Source organism: Glycine max, chromosome 7 (genome assembly GCF_000004515.6).
Source record: "Glycine max cultivar Williams 82 chromosome 7, Glycine_max_v4.0, whole genome shotgun sequence".
NCBI classification, from domain to species: Eukaryota; Viridiplantae; Streptophyta; class Magnoliopsida; order Fabales; family Fabaceae; genus Glycine; species Glycine max.
In genome coordinates, this window is record NC_038243.2 from 38,839,878 (window position 1) to 38,853,312 (window position 13,435).

The following is a 13,435-nucleotide window of genomic DNA, read 5'->3' on the forward strand; positions in this document are numbered from 1 at the left end:
ACCATAAAAAAAAAAAAATCGGTTCAAATCAAAGAATCAACACAAGAATCCAAATCTCCAATATCGCAACAAGAAAGAGATTTTGAACATCATAACGTTTGTGATTAAAGGTTTTCCAACCAGCAGACGAGTCGTCTCTAAAGCTTCTCGACTTCCCCTTCCCAACGAAGTCGAGTGTCATCATTAATCTTCATTGTTAGGGTTAGCTAAGCGAGCTTGGAACATGCTCTCTCTTCCCAGAAACTCGCAAAGCGAGCAAGGGGGTTCGATGAGCAAGCCTTAAAACATATTCTCTATACAAGTCCTTTCTCAGCTAGCATACAGGATCACTAAGCTACCACATATAGCGACTAATTTTTCTGTTGCAAATTTTGTCACTAATCTCCTAACATCTTAATTCTTCCGATTCTTCATGTTGAATAAGTGAATTAGTCCTCAACTTTGTCTCTCCAGGGTCTTTTATTAAAATCCTCACTTGATGATCTTCATGCCCCTCCTTGGTTATATCCATCCTAGTCCTCTATCAAAAACTATCTTGTCTTTTCTCACTATTAAAACCTCAAATATGATTTGGTTCATGAGGTTCATCGTCAGGCAAAAGCTATCTCGCAAAAGTGAGTATGGTGCTCTAATGCTAGTGAGACTGTATAAGCTACCATGAAGTTTCTATTAATTGGTATCCTCCTTTAGATGGTATATATGCATAAAGTCAATGTAAATGTTTCATTTCACTTGAGTACAAACTGTGTAAAATGTGGTAGCTAGTTTAATATGGGATCACAACGATTTGTTTGTGAAGGGTTTCCATTGCAACATTGGTGTTTTTAATTAGTCTTGTTCGAAGAGAGATGTAGGGTCTTTTCTTTGGCATTTGATTAGCTCAGCAACTTGGCCTAGTGGATTTTATCTTTGAACTGGACTCTTAAGTGGTGGTCTCTTTTGTTATATCGGAAACATCTTTTATTCCCTTACTCTAACCCATCTTGAAGGAAACTGTTTACATGTTGAGTTCGTGACTGACGTAGAGGCAAATCGTTGCATAGATCTTCTTACCAATGTGGGTCATACAAGAGGATTCTCTTAGACTTTACTTCACGGGGTTCCCACTTTTATGTTGCTCTTTCTTATGGAGGAAGCCTGGGGACGATTTATCTCATATATAATAATTGGTTAGTTTTTTGTCCAACAATGGAAACTTGAGGCATTTTGTTACAAACGCCGCTAGGAAAAACATTTTATACGACAATGATTGACCAAGAGCCGTCTTAGTATGTAAGACATTGACAATTTTATAAATAAGGGAGTTTTTTAATTGGGCCCTTCTATCTTATTGTCGTTATAAAAATTAATTGTTTGAGCCAATTGTGTAAGTTTATATCAAGGTTATTGTAGAATGAAGCCTCAAAATATTTGTAAAAGAATACTTAGGTTAGGTTGAGTAAACTTATAAATGTGAGAATACTAGTTGACCAACTTGGTTTATAATATTGGATTCATATAATCTACAAAGGTAAAAATTCTAGCCTGGATACCAACTTGAAGAAGTGATAATACTTAGTGCAGACTTATAGAGTTGACAATACTAGATGCAAAGACTAATTAGATCCTGGTGGTTAATTTTTCAAATAACAATTAGATAATAGGATCCAATTAAAAACAAATACAAGTTTAAACACCCAAATGAAAAAAAAATTAGGATCTAATTAAAAATTATCAATTAGCTCAGCAATCTGCATAGTAATTTAACCAAAGAAAATATTAATTCCAAAGGTACCATAGTTATAATTTTTTTATTAATTATGTGTTATACTTATTAATACTCTCACACTTTACCTTAACAATTTATATTTATCTGTAAATAAATAGTTTTCTCCTTATAGCTAGTTATATTTTTATCTTATGTTTTATCAGTTTTCTTTGTAATAATATATTTTCTGCTAAATTTTAAAATTATTTTAATTTAATGTATTACATATATATACTTATTTTAATTTAATATTAAAATTTATGGATGATATTAAGACAAAACTATAATCTTAACTCGAGAGAGAGGATATGAATTAGAAAAAAGATTAAAATATAATTTCGGCCCTCTATTTAATTCAATTTTCTATTTCGATCCTCTTTACATTTGATCATCCTATTTTTTAAATCAAGAATTTTGAAGCAACAATCAATTTTCAGGTATTAATAGTTATTAAAAAATCGTTGTTTGCTAAATCACTTACATGGCACAATAATATATATTGGGCATTATAAGTGAAGAGGCCATGGGTTAGGATTTGAAGGTGTACACGGTTCAAGTGATTTAAATTCTTATTAAATTAATCATTCTACTAAGAGAAAAAGATCATGGGTTAAGATTTGTAGGTGTACACGGTTAAATTCTTATTAAAATTTGATTTTTTTAGTGTTTTAAATTTGTAAAATGTTTTTTTAATTCATTATAGGCCTAAAATTATCATAAATTATGCATTTAAACAGTAAAAAATTAATCAAAAGAGAACAGGAAAACATTTTTCAAATTCGAGAAATTAAAAAATGCAAATTTTAATTTGGAGACTAAAAAAATAAGCTCCAAATTTTAATAACTAAAAACATATTTAATTATATTATATTTTATAAAATATCTTTAAATGAGATTTTAATTTAGTCATTATCTTGTCTTTAATTTATATTATTTTTTTATATTAATTAAAGTGCGAGAACGTGTATATGTATAAAAATTTAGGTACCCAATTAAGAAAGACACTAGTATTACTTACTGTCCACGCAAATATCAGAAATAAGTACGGAAATTTTGTTAGAATGCAGGTATAGAAAACCTTATCTTAACCCTACCCGTTAATGTATACAAAAAAATCCTACCCGTTAACATTACCTTCCCCTGAATCTTGATAAGTGATGATAGATATACTAATTGTTTTAAAAAAATAAAATCTGTATTAGACGTGCTAATCTAAATCCTGTGAAAGGTTTGACAAGTGACATCTTGGTTAGACACACACACACACACACATATATATATATATATATATATATATATATATATATATATATATATATATATATATATATTATACTTAAAATTATGGCGCAACTTCTAAATATGATGTCTATTATTATTATTATTCTTTTAATTTATGATAAGTAAGTAAACTAAAATATTCTATGTATATTATTATATTATTTAGATTTATTATTCTCATAATAAAGTATTCTTACAAGGGTACTAATATTTTTATTGTTAAAAATTACGATACTTTTTATTCCATATTTGATTTTAAAAAAATTGTGAGACAGCACAAATTAAAAGATAAAAACACAATATTGTGCATTAAAAGATGTACATGATTAAATTTGTCATTTAATGTATTTATTTTGTATTATTCTCTTTTGAACGATAATAGAGAAGAAATTGTCATGTAAATACTAAATATACTAAATAATTTAAGTTTGTTGATGATTAATATTCGTAAAGATACTTAATATTATTTAAGTGAAATGAGATTAGTACCATTCTAATCAATAATTTGTTGATTTATCACTATTTATCAAGGGCCGATCTTGACCATAATTAGAGGTGTGACCGCCTAAGACCCATAGCTGAAAGGGACCCAGGAAATTTTAAAAAATTGTGCCGTAAATTTTTTTCTATATTATTTTTATAAATAAGTTGAATTTTTTTCTTGTTTTATGTTTCTTTCATGAAATATGATATAAGTAGAAAGTAAAAAAAAATAGTTTTTTTTATCTAATATGTTATATTCATAAATTCATGTTAAATGAATTTTCAAGTAAGTTTGAGAGATTAACAACAATGGACCTATTATATATAATAACTTAAAGTATATATTTTTAACAAAATAAAGAACACATGCAATAACTCAAATTATAAAAAAAATTAAAATTAAAATTTAGTATATTATTAAAGAACAAAAATACATGATGCGAAAAGAGAATAGAAAGAGAAATAAAAATAAAGAGAATTTTTAAGAAATAAAATTAAAAAAATTATATATACGTTGTGCATATCTTTTTTCTTTAAGATAAATCATTATATATAAATATTTGTATATATGTAATTTTTTTTGGACATAAATTGAATGAAAACTATAATACTTGTTAAATGTTGAGATTTATTAAAATCATATCGTTTGTTAAATGTAATCAAATGTATAATTTTTAATGAAATCATATATTTATTTTTTATGCAAAATATTTGTATATTTTTAAATGTTTGTATATAAGTTGAGTTAGATTTGGTTTTCTTAAATAAAATTTTGAATTTAAACCTAGGAATGAAAAAAATATAATTAAAAAAAACATATTAAAGACTGTCACTTATATTTCTTTAATAAAAATCTTCTAAGAAATTCATACAAATAATATATATATATTATTTAGTAAGAGTCTTATCTATTATTGTGAGTAGGCACTAAAAAATGACAGGCGATCTTGCACTTATCAAAACATATATGGTATTGATATTTTGTGATTGTTGGTGATATCATCATGTTGGAACATAAAATAGTGTTCAACTTAGAGAGCCATTGGAAAGGTAGCCGAATTCCTTGTGCGTGTCAGCGCATTTTGGATGGTTCTGTGGCAGCTTTGATTTAAAGTCTCTTGTCCCCACTAACACTAGCAACCCCATCACCATTTTCCCCTTTATTCCTCATCTCCGCAGCACTAGGGCACTATCACTAGCTACCTCTTCCACCATCACCATAGCCTCGTCCTTTATCTTGCTTTAATAATAGAATTTTTGTCCTTATTTTCAAACACCATCCTTAAGTGTTTCTTCAATAAAACAAAAATATAGTTTCAAACTCGCAAAGCAAACTCAGGCAGCTAGCAAGTGTTCAAGATTCCTACAAAAACTCAGAACACCATTCCACGTGGATGCTTATGGCTGGATGCACATGTAACGGATGTTCCTATTAGAAATACAAATAGTGATATTTAAGTGAAAGGGTAATAATATATAAATATTCATTTATTTTAAACACTTTATTCACCTATGTTATTTTTAGTTATCTATTTCTTCCTATCAAATTATAAATCTTATTATATTTATATTTATTTTTCTTTTCGTGGTATCTCATAACACAATGAATATCCATAAAACATCAATTCTTTTTAGAGTGTGGTCCCGTGGAGTTAAATCAATTTTAATTTTCTTTTCAAAATCAAATTACTTATTAGACACATTATCATAGGTTATTCACCATGTACTATTATTAATAGTCATAATAATCTAAGGTGTACAATCTTCTTTTATCTTTTTTCCCATCAAAACTTATCCCTCTTTTCTTTTTTCCACTCGTTACTCTCCATTGTCATCATCCTCCCTTTATCCTAGTTGTTTGTTTCGCCTTTGTTGTAAAACATGATGATTTCAATGTCCACGTCATCATGTGGAAGTCACTAACATAAAAATTGTCTTCCATGTCGACTAATGTATCACATTTTACCTTTGCTTTACATAATATTTAGTTGGATTTTTGTAGAAAATAGGAAAATACAAGAAGATGGTTTGAATCGTGTTACTTCAACTTTTTGCTAACCTTTTGAAGACAGATTGTATCATCTTATAAAAGCAAATCTTAAGCACAACAAGTTTTACAAACTTAGTTTTATCAAAACCTTTTCTAAAAACAACGTTGATAGAAAGCACAATTCAATGTTAGATAAAACAATTGAGGAAGATTATGTTCATGTCTTGATAAACTACAAAATTTCACTATCACTTATATAAAATACAAGTATTCTTTCTCAAGTTAGTTTTGGCTCAATCCCAAATAATTTTAAACTAACATCTTCAAGCTAAAACACTTGAATTTGAATCCTTTCATCATCTTTCTCTCTCCAGCCTCTCCAGATACAATGATGACCTCTAGATTAATCTGACAAGATTTAGAGATTAAAAGTAAAAATAAAATAAAATTTGGATATGATAATTGTATGTCCATTTCATATTAAGTACGATACTTTCCAAATAATTAATTTTATATTCATTTGGTATCAAATAAGGTACTTTCTAAATACTATATCTCACGAATTAGAGTGAAATTTTTTTCTTAAATATATTTTAATTTGTTTCCTAAATAATAGAATTATTTTGATGTTGATCCTTTAAAATTTGTTTTTATTTCCTATAAAATTTCATATTTCTAGGTTTAGTATCTACTGTTAGTCCATTTCATATTAAGTACGGTATTTTTCAAATAATTAATTTTATATTCATTTGGTATCAAGTAAGGTACTTTCTAAATACTATCTCACTGGTTAGAGTGAATTTTTTTTTTCTTAAATATATTTTTTGGTTCCTAAATAATAGGATTATTTTGATGTTCATCCTTTAAAGTTTGTTTTTATTTCTTATAAATTTCCATATTTTTTGGTATAGTACCTACTGTCAATTAATAACAACGTTAACTAATAACGTAACAATAACATTCTCAATCAAGTGACATGTCATTAAGGAATTTGAAAGGATAGTTACGCATAATTTTTTTTTAGTAAATTCCATTTTTAGATTCTTATATGTTAGAATTGTTTATAATGTCATTCTAATTAATGAGAGATTCATAAACACAATTTACTAAAAAAGATTACATGTGATTATCTTGTTAAAACTCTTTATAACCTAACAAGTCACTAGTCTGCGAACATCATTGTTATATCATTAATTAATGTCATTACTTGATAGCATGGATTAGAACAAAAATAAATTACATGTACTAAAATAAAAGTTTAACTAAAGAACCAAAATCATACCCTATTTTTTAAGATCAAAATCATATTTCAGTCTTTTTTATTGTTGAAAGTTTAGTAGAAAAAAGTATAGTTTACTTTTAAGCCAAAACTCAAATTAAGAAATAATTTTTTTTCAAAATATAAGTAATTAAAATTTGAGATAAAAAATTACATAAAAATTAAAAAATATTGAAAAAACACATTTGAATATTTAAAATATTGATGTAAAAAGAAATTTTAATATAAGTATAATCTTAATGGAAAAATGCAAAAATAATTCATAAATTGAGAATTTAAAAAATTATAAAAATAAGTGTTGATAATATTGAAAGATTTCATCTTTGATGACTTCAACCCATCTGAATTGGATAATTATTTTGATGACAAGCTCCAGAAGAGTTGAGTTATCTGACTTTTGTACAGGAATGATTATTGTAAAGTCTTCCTAAATTTCTTAAATCATTTTGTTGAAAGGGTTTACACTAATGTGTGTCTTGGATAGCCACATTTAGTCTTTATTTATAATAAGTAAATAAAATTATTATTGATTACTGTCATTTGCTATTTATAAGTTAGTTTGGTATTGGAAATTTGCAAAGAAATGACGTTGTGCCTCCTTTATGGTTCTTTTGGTAGGAATTGTAATATTTTTCTTTATTGTGTGACTTTATAGAGTAGAAACTTCATTTTTGTGACTTAATGTTGAATCCAACTCAGTTTCAGGCCAAAGAAGAGAAGGTTAAAGCAGCTGATGACTCGCTTAGCGAAGTAGATCCGCTCAATGAGATGCATCTGCTTAGCAAGGCGTCCAGCTCGCTTAGTGGGTTGGGAAATTCTAGAAGAGGATAAGTCAAAGATATGCTCGCCCAACACGCAGTTAGCCTGCCCAGCGAGGACGTTGTCTCTTCTCACGCTCAGGACGCTCACTCTCACTAAGCAAAAATTCACTAATTCTCGCTTAACGAGATACACTCGCTAAGCGAGCCTTCAGAAGCTAAAAGGTCCAAGAGTCTTTAAAACACTGAGGTTGGCAAAAATGAAAAAGAAGGGGTAGAAAGACAAGTTTTGAGCAACAGAGGGAGCTTAGTTCAGGAAAATAGAGAGATTTAGGGTTTAGAGGCTGGAGGAGACATCCTTCATCATCTTCTTCCAATTTCTTTCACCAAAAATAGTTTCTTTTTTAGTTTTGAAGCTTTGCTTGTAATGGAAGACTAAGCTTCTTTGTTGGGGATTTCTACTGAACCATCTTGATGTAATATTCTCACTATCTATTCAATGTTATTTTTCTGTTTTCATTACTTCTATCTATACTTATTTTACATGTTTGTGGCTTGATCACCCATTTGTATGTGTAGTTAGGCTTTTTAGTATTGGAAAATACTTTAAAATCTTAGAACTGGATAGAGCAAACTAGAAATCTATATGTCTAGGAATGAAGTGCAGTGATCTAGTCCATTTTATGCTGTAGGCTTAGTGCAACTCTTTTAGAACAAGTTTGTTGAGGGATCAAGGACGAAATCTAAAGAGAGTTAGGCTCATTCATGTGAGGAATCATGGTTTAAGTAGTTTCTCAGCATAAGAACACTAGGATAACGTTAAATAGAGAAAAATACATTTTATACATCAAGATAAATTTAGTAAAACACTCCTCAACGCTCTTAACTTGATAGTTTTCACTTATTATAGCTTTAGATATTTTGTTTATGTTCAAATAGATTTTCTAGTACATAATTCACATGTGCCTCATTTTTTACCCTTATAAGTGTTTACATACTGAATGTACATGATTTAGGTGAAACAAATTCCCTAAGGATACGATACTCGGTCTTATCATTTTATACTACTTGTGCGAATCAGTACACTTGCTAACTCACGCAAAATTACATAGTACCAATCTAATAATAAATAATATAGATTAAACTCATAATTTTTATCAAATAATGAATGAGAATAAAATATAATCTGACACTCCTCCTCAAGCTCGAGAATGCATGTCATATGAATTAAGCTTGTTACAAATATGATAAACTTAAGAGAAACAAAAGGTGATTCTGGTTGTTTGATTGTGGCGGATAAACAATGGCTTGACAACAACCAACAGAGCCTTGCAGTTGTGACGAGTACTGTTCACTTGTGAAAGAAGAATGCTCTAAGGAGAAAAAGGAAAAGAAAAGAAAGAGCATGTGAGGGAGAGAAGACAAGTGGGAGGTTCGTCGATGCGTGGGTCTTGTTGGAAAAGGGCATCACACATCGATGTGGCAGTAGTTGTGTCTAAAATGCAAGCATTAGAGGGATAGCCGGAGTGTGAGAGGCGCCAAAAAAATGTTTGGCAATTGTTGCCAAAGGCAAAAAAAGGCCTAGGGAAAAGTGTATGTGATTAGGTTTCCCTGAAAAAAGCTCATGTGTCGATTTGGTGTAGACACATAAGATTGACGTGCTAGAAAGGGATGGCGTTTGGCGATGGATTGAAATGTCAAACCCGATTAGAACATCTTTAGTGGTGATTCTCATTTTGAGATCTTAGACCACTTTTCTATGGGTCCCATAGTGCCACATGTGTACCAAGATCTCGCTTCTTTTTTGCTCTAATGATAAATCTCAACTTGAGATCTTGAGCCACTTTTGTAGGTCCTACAATGGACTCCACCTAAATATATTTTATTAATTATTTTTAAATTAAATTAAGTAATTAATAATAAATATTTTAATTATCAAATAACTAATATTAAAAAATAAATAAAATTATTTTTCTTTCTTTCGAGATCTTGAGCCTAAGATCTTGTGCAAGAACCAATATTAAAATCGCTATTAGGAAACAACAAAAAAGCGATATCACACGAAAAAGAAGAGAGACACAATAGAAGTGACTAATTAATTGGAGTTCAAAATTTTGGGAACCCAATGAAAAATAATGACTAGATAGATCATGGGGGATGATATGACTCTAATACCATATTGAAAGATTTATTGTAGTGTGTGTCTTCGATCACTACATTTAATCTTTATTTATAATAAACAAATAGAATCAATATTGATTATATATGATTAATCTAATAATGAATAATATATGGATTAAATCCTTAATTAGTATCAATAAAAAAATATGTTTAAATATATTTTTAATCCTTATAATTTAGTATTTTTTATTTTTGATTCTTGTAAAATTGTTATTTTTTTTTATTTTTATCTCTTGTAAATTATGTTTGTTTTATTTTTCTTTCTTATGGTATTTTTTATTATTGAAAGTGTTATATAAAATATTTTAAGAATTAAAATTATCATCTGACACATATTTAACAGCCGAATTATTTTAAATAAAATTAATTTTCTGACATTTAGAAGCTGGCTTCAAAGAAGAAGTCGTGATTGATACCATGCATGCATAATCCAATCTATTATTCATCTGAGTTTGTTTTTATAAAGAGATTATTCATCCGAGTAGTGTTCTCTATTTTGACAAAAATATACCAATTGCACTAACTATTTTCTTGAATACGTTCTCTTACGAAGCATTAACGGGGATTTGTTGTATCTAATCCAATTGATTTTGAAAGCTACAACATCAACTTGAGTCCGTGGAGCTATAGATTGGAACCATCTTTTTAACCAATCATTACCCTTTCATAACAACTCACCAATCATTACCCTCCCCTAACAACTCACCAAATCTTCTTCTTGATCAACAGAAAGCAACACCATATATTATCTCCCATTTAAGTAGCTCTCAACGTGATGAAACCTTCCATCTAAAAGGTCTTGTGCAATGAAAAATTCTTCTGAGAGTCATGCAACCATTCCATATCCTGCTCCTCCCCTTTTATTTGTTTCACACCATGTATCATCATGACTCCGATTGGTATTATTTACATCCATTCTTCCCCCAATTTTCTACTCTCTCTTTTCCTATTTTATCCCTTCCCTTTTTTTTTTCACAGCAAACATCTTATATTATTAATAAGGTGAACATTGTCACAAGGAGTTCCAACACCACCAGAAATACATGTGCAAAAAGTTTAAGAAACAAGACAACATTAATGAAGTTAAAATATGTGCCCAGCAGTGATAGAAATTAATGGTATCAACCCCACTGTGTAAGATACATAAAATCCCCTCAAAATATACGTGGCATTCAATGATCCATTTCTACGTGATATGCATCAAATTATCATGTACATCAATCTTCTAACCATAGAGAGGAATGTCGAAGCCCGCAACACTTGTCTTGCACCACTACCAAACTCTACATTGGATTACTTCCATTAGTGAGTTCGATCGAGTAAATTGGCTTTCCATTAAACTGAATATCATTTAGGTGACACTTCTCCCTTCCCTTACATTCCCTTATTATTACTTATGCACACGTGACACTTTTCCTTGTTAATTTGGAAACTTCATTTTCTTTTAATTGTCTCTTGCAAATTACTCAATAAATGTGAAAATTTGGTCTCTTCATTACACTATTCACCACTTGCTCATGAGTCCACTTAAAAGTTTCTAGTAAATCTTGGTATATTAGCATTAATCTTATTATTACCAAGTTTATACAATTTATATAAGCTTTTTTTTAGAGGAATTTAGATAAGCTGTTGACGAATTATTATTGCGAGTATAATTAACACAAATGTGTACGACAAAAATCTAAAAGTTATTATCGTGTAGAGAAGTTATGTAATTTTTTTTATTAATCCTATATAATAAGTTATCGCATAAGCAATCCTAAATATCATAAACATTAATCCTAAATATTTTCTGTGCCTTAACGACGCGAATTTCTGTCTGGGAGTTCCTGATATGATATGTGAAGCAATCCCACCAATCACCATGCAACAACAATAGTCATACTGCCTTCACACCACGTGAAAAGATCCCACGAATCTGCAGGCCTCAGTTCATGTTCATATTACTTTTCCACTTTTTTGTACACTGACAAATTACATGCTCGTGATCTTCATCTAGCTTTGCTATTTTAGCCAGTTCATCTTTTAGCAGGTTCGCATATTCTCGACATATCATATGTTTATGGGCACCACATGATCATGGAAAAAAAATCCGTACAAAATAGAAGTGTGATAACTTTGAAAATGAATTAAAAATTATTTTAAGCAAAATTCCATGCTCGATCGAACTTGTATACGACAAAAAAAATTGAGAGAGGAAATTCCAATAATTAATCTGATCTTTTTTACTGAAATTTATCATATATAAAATTAGAATTAGAAGATATTTTGCACATAATATAATACGGTAACAAAAGAAAATCTCAATCAGTAGTGTTTGAGTCTATTATATATGTATGTATTGCGCTATTTTGTAATTAAAATAATTTATGGTTTTTTTAATCCAAAATAAAATAAGTTATAATTAATTTATTCCTAATTTGTAATGACAAAATTCTTAAAAGTCAAACAAAACCAAACATTATTAAATTCATTGCTTTGATGATATATAGTTTGCAACACAACCGACATTTAGTTCAGTTTTGGGTGGCCTTTAGTGGTAAGTTTTTTAAAAAAATTAGAAAACAACAACCAGTTTTTATAGTTTTTAAATTTAATATTATAATCATTATAAACCTTTTCATAACAATAATAAATTGAACATTACTTGATATTCAATACTATTTTTTAACAATATATCCTTTTCTAACATATGATGTAAAACTAAAATAGACACCTTGATTACAAAGTAAAAGAAATGTAATAAATTATTTAATATTTATTATTAATTAATGCAAAAAAAATCACATACTAATTACAAAATTATTATAGAAAAGTAATAGATCACATACTATAATCATTAAAAATTGAAAATAATACTAGCTATATAATGCTAAACATCTATTAAATAAAATTAATATAATTATAATGCGTAATTTAGTTTGATTTTTTAACAAGAATGGAAATCCAAACCAAATTACAAAAAGTATGTGCTTTTTGAGATTTTGGCTTATGCAATTTTCTATTTAGTCGATTTTTAATTTTTTGGATCCATTTGATAATTTATAAATGGTTTGATTTAGTTCTAAGCACCGTAGTAAAATATAGGGAGAGTATTTTTTAAAAAACTAAAATCAAATTCAAATATCATTTTTTTTTAAAATGAACGTAAATATGCTTTAAATTCAGTTAAAAATTATTTAAAGTTCATTTTTATTAAACACAATTTATTTGAAAATTACATTTCAAAACCAAAATAAAGAAAGTCAGCCACCACCCTAAACGGGCACTTCTATCAAGCAAATCGAAACACTGGAGTTCCAACTATAACAAACTTTGTTTTTGAGATGCAGATAATGAATTTTGCCTTTTTTGAGCAACATATTTAACGGACTCAACTAATGGCCAATTATAGCAAACTTTGTTAGTCTAGATCAGTTGCCACGTTAGGGAGAGCTTTAGTTAAATACTACTCTTAATTGCAGGGTTAATTGCATAACTGTACTATAGGATACCTTCAATGACAAAAGATAATTACATAAAAATAATGTTTATTCTTTAAAAAAAAAATATTTAAATTATTATTAATTTGGTCTCTGAAGAAGAAAAGGGAAAATTAAGGGATGAAAAAACTCGATACCATTTTGTTTTTGCTTGGAGGGACATAACACAAAAGACTTCACACTTTAGAAGTTACAGAGTTAAGTTAGAATTCAATAATTGCTGCTCCTTTTTTC